Raw genomic sequence first — 4,843 nt, forward strand, 5'->3', positions numbered from 1 at the left:
GTCGGCTTGCGTTTGTGCATATTTTGGGACGTTGCGCCATATGATAGCCTTGTTGGCTTCGTGATATATATTTGTGTTTGCGATGGCGTCGAGACAACGTACCGATATTTGTATATGTATAAGTTATCTGTATGCGATTACGTTAACAAATGTGTTTGGGTGCCCAGCTCGGGCACTAGTCACAGCCTACGGGGTTGGCTCGTGACATGTCCCGTCCTTATTATGTTTTGTATTCTAGTAGAGGCTCGTAGACAGATATGCACATTTAGATGTTTTATGGCCATCTCGATCTACATTTTGTTGCATCATTATCTTGGTAGACTTGTCGGCTTGTATACTTGGGTTCAGTTTGATTACGTTTGTATATATATATATATATATATATATATATATATATATATATATATATATATATATATATATCTTTGGGCTTGTGTCCCTCTCGGCTTACGATATCTACTAGTTAGCATCATGGCCCACACTCAGGTATGATTATGTAATGCATGTATGTCTTGTGGTGCTCGGTAGGTTATATCTGAGTTCCCGTCATGGCCTTCTGGTTGGGTCGTGACACTTTTCTTGGATACTATTTGCCAGCGGAGACCCGACAAACTCGAGTTGATAGATTTCTGAATCTACGCCACGGGAATATGAGTGTTCGGGAGTATAGTCTTCACTTTAACTCACTATCCAGGTATGCTCCCATGGTAGTAGCTGAGATGGAGGATCGGGTACACCGATTTGTGATAGGACTTAGGCACCATTTGATTAATGATTGCATGACGGCCTCACTTTATGAGGTATGAATATTTCTCGTATTCAATCATATGCTCAGGGCTTAGAGGAGCGAAAGCAGCAGCAGCAAATTATTTGAGAGCGTGATAGGGGCTATAGTAAAAGGGCTAGATCTTATGGTTCCTTTGGCGAGTACCGGGGTGGTTATAGGCAGCAGTTTCCTAGGCGTCCAACCTATTCAGCGGCTAGCGCGCCTTCAGAATTTCCCGGACTGAGATTTGATAGATCCACTTATTTTGAGTCATGCCAAAGTTCCAGGGCTTCCAGTTCCTAGTCTAGGGGTGATTCCGGTCAGAAGAGGTCATCTCTACCATGATGCGCTCAGTGTGGTAAGTTGCATGGCGGACAGTGTTATTTGGGTTCAAATGTGTGTCATATTGTTACACCTCAAAAATTTTGCGTCGTTTGCATTGTAAGTAAACTAACGTAAGCTCGAAGAGGTCATAAAATCCTTCTTAGGTGAAGGAATACTTTTAATAAGTGATACTCAAGGGTCTAAAGGTTCCGGGATCAAGCGAATCAAAGAAATTAAGTTTGTCAAAATTTTGGAAAAACTTGGCAGAATTTTGGACAGGAAATTCTGGTCCATTTTGAGGGAGGTGTATCTCCTATAATATGAGGAGTTATGGAATAGATAACCTATGTAAATTGAAGTTCATTGAGTCTAGTTTCCAATGCAACAAACCGTTCATCGATACGACATCGGAGTAGAAAGTTATGGGCGTTTCAAGATGGACTGCCAGAGGCCTCTCCGCGAAAGCGAGCCAAAGGCCTCGCGAACGCGAAGGCCAATCTTGGAGTCGGTGGAACCGAATTTAAAGGGGTATAAATACCCCCATCAACCCAATTTTTTTCATTATTCTATGCTTCCAATAGCTCTAGAAACCTCTCAACACATTCCCTAAACACTTATAGCCTATTAAATCAAGAATTCAACAAGATTACGCTAAACTAGTCCATGGAAAGTGATTGTTCTTGCTTCTACTTGATGTTGTGGTGAGTTTGTTCTTTAAGCAAGTTGTGTCAGTTGAAGTTCTTCAAGTATAAGGTATTTTCTTCATCTTGACTTTGATATTGAGTTATTTTTGGAGGATTTTAATGGTTTAAAGTAAAGGAAAACATGGCATAAAGGTTGTAATTTGATATGTTGATGTTGTTGGCTTATGGACTGATTTTCGAAGGAAGTTTCAGACAGATTTGTATATGTTTGTCATGTATTATCTTGATTATGTTATTGTTGATGTTGTTAATGATGTTTGGGAGTTGTTTTGGAATTTGGAGGAAGTAGATTATATAGGGGAAATGCTGTCCAATTTTCGTTGGCTCATTTATTAGTCTAGTTTGATTTTATGAGAGTTTCAATGGATTGACCTTGGTATGAATTATCTCGAATGTAGATTTACAAGTTTAGGAAGATAAGCGTTAAGTAGTTAAGGAGACGACAAGGTATGTTAAGGCTGTCCCTTTCTTTCTTGAGGCAAGATCCTATTGTTATGAACTTTCACAAATGAAGTCCATAATGATTCCTCTCATAGAAATGCTAGAAGCTTACATTCTTGATGTTCTTACGATGTTATTGATGTTGGTCTCACCTTATGATTATTGTTCCTTCAAGGTGAGTTATGCCAATGATGTTAGCTCCATAATGGAAATCGGAGGTTTACCGACCTTACGTCACTCCGATGAATTTAGAAATGTGTTCTTAAGGAATGTTTTGTAAGACATGAATAGTATGCTAGTTATGAGATCCCTAATGAGGTACTTAATGCCAGAAGATAGGCTTATGATGCAGCCAGGAATTGACTAAGGTTAGTTAATCGAGAAGAAGTTTGAATGTCCTAGAAATGTGCTTATGAGTCTTATGTAATCATGTAGGCATTAACGGATAAGTAATGATCACGAGAAGTGCATAGAAGCTAATTGGTAAAGAATGAGTACTAGAAGTATATAAAGGGTACCTATAGGGGATATTTGGGTCGGGCTGCACGTTCTGTAGCACATGTATTCATATTTGGATCGAGCTGCACGTTCGTTAAAGACACGCATTCATATTTACCAAACGGTCCGTAGCCGGGTAGTTATTGCCACCGTAGTGCTACCATTGAAAGATATGTATTTATCACCATGCTACGGCTGGTTGGGCAGTTATTACCACCGAGCTATGGCCGGTTGGGCAGTTACCACTGATCTGTCGGGCAGTTGCGCTCTAGCATCGGATAATAATCGGATGGGCAGTTACCACCGTGTTACGGCCGGTCGGGCAATTACCATTGATCAGTTGGGCAGTTAGCACCAGAATGATAAGTAGGTTAGAGGCGCAGTATTGTACATAGATGTAGCTAAGCACAGGACAATATAGAGAAACATACATGCTAGATTCTCATAGGACAGTCAGAAACGCCATGTTGATTCTTATCCTTCTTCCTTTCAGTCTATGATTATTTTGTTACATTTTTTGCCTTACATACTCGGTACATTATTCGTACTGACGTCCCTTTGCTGGGGGCACATCGTTTCATGCCCGCAAGTCTTGAGATATAGGTTAACGGATCTCTCAGTAGGATACCAGCTCAGCAGGCAGAGTCGTGGCATTCCACTTGCTTCGGAGTTGCTCTGTGAGTCAGCATGGTTGCATATGCATTTGCATGGGTATGGCGAGCCCTTGTTCTGGCCACATTATGACATGTACTCCAGTAGAGGCTCGTAGACAGATATGCAAAGTTAGATGTCTTATGATCATCTCGGTTTATATTTTGTTGTATCATTATTATGGATAGCCTTACTGGCATATGTACTTGGGATTAGCTTGATGACATAAGTATATTATCAATTGGGCTAGTGTCCCCTATAGTTTATGATAGTTATGAGTTAGCATGATGGCCCACTCAGATATGACTAAAAGATGTATACATGTGGTGCTAGGTGGGTTAGCTCCGGGTGCCCGTCATGGCCCTCCGATTGGGTCGTGACACATACTTGCAGTCATCCAGGCCATATTATGCGAGATTGTCCATCGAGAGGTGGTGTAGGTGTAGTTCAGCCACCAGGATCTGCAGTTGGTTCTTCGTCATCGCTACGCCCTTCGAGGTAGGGTTCTCAAACATCAGCCGGTCGTGATAGAGGCAGAGGTGGAGTGTCCTGCTCGAGCGGTCTTCAAAACTACGTCTATGCATTGGTTGGTTGACAGGATCTTGAGTCATCACCTAATGTTGTTACAGGTATATTATCAGTCTCCTCCCATGACGTGTATGTATTGACATATCCAGGCTCTACTTTATCATACGTCACTCCTTTTATTGCTGGTAAGTTTGGGATAGAACCTGAGAAGATTAGGCCTTTTGAGGTGTCTACACCTGTTGGAGACCCGGTGATAGCTAGACGAGTATACAGGAATTGTGTAGTTATAGTCTGTAATCGTCATACCGTAGCAGATTTGATTGAGTTGGATATGGTAGACTTTGATGTTATTATGGGTATGGACTGGTTGGCTTCTTGTTATGCCAATGTTGATTGTAGAATAAAGATGATTCGGTTCCAGTTTCTAAGAGAGTCAGTTCCGGAATGGAAAGGTAATGCAGTTTCGCTGAGAGGTAGGTTTATTTCCTATCTCAAGGCAAGGAAGATGATCACAAAGTGTTATATTTATCAACTTGTTCGAGTCCAGGATGCAGAAGCAAAACCACCGACCTTTCAGTTGTCCCAATGGTTAATAAATTCCCAGATGTATATCCAGACGAATTTCTAGGCATTCTGCTAGAGCAGGAGATTGATTTATGCTACCAGATACTCAGCCTATATCTATTCCTCCTGGTAAGATAGCCCCTGCTGAGTTGAAGGAATTAAAAGAGCAGTTGAAAGATTTGCTCGAGAAGGGCTTTATTAGGCACGTACGTCACCGTGGGGAGCACCGGTGCTATTTGTAAGAAAGAAAGATGGCTCGTTGCGGATATGTATACATTACAGACAGCTGAATAAGGTGACGATAAAGAACAAGTATCTGTTCCCAGTGCAGGTTTGATTCAATATGGGTGATTGTTGATAGACTTAC

The sequence above is a fragment of the Lycium ferocissimum genome, chromosome 7 (assembly GCF_029784015.1).
Source record: "Lycium ferocissimum isolate CSIRO_LF1 chromosome 7, AGI_CSIRO_Lferr_CH_V1, whole genome shotgun sequence".
NCBI lineage: Eukaryota > Viridiplantae > Streptophyta > Magnoliopsida > Solanales > Solanaceae > Lycium > Lycium ferocissimum.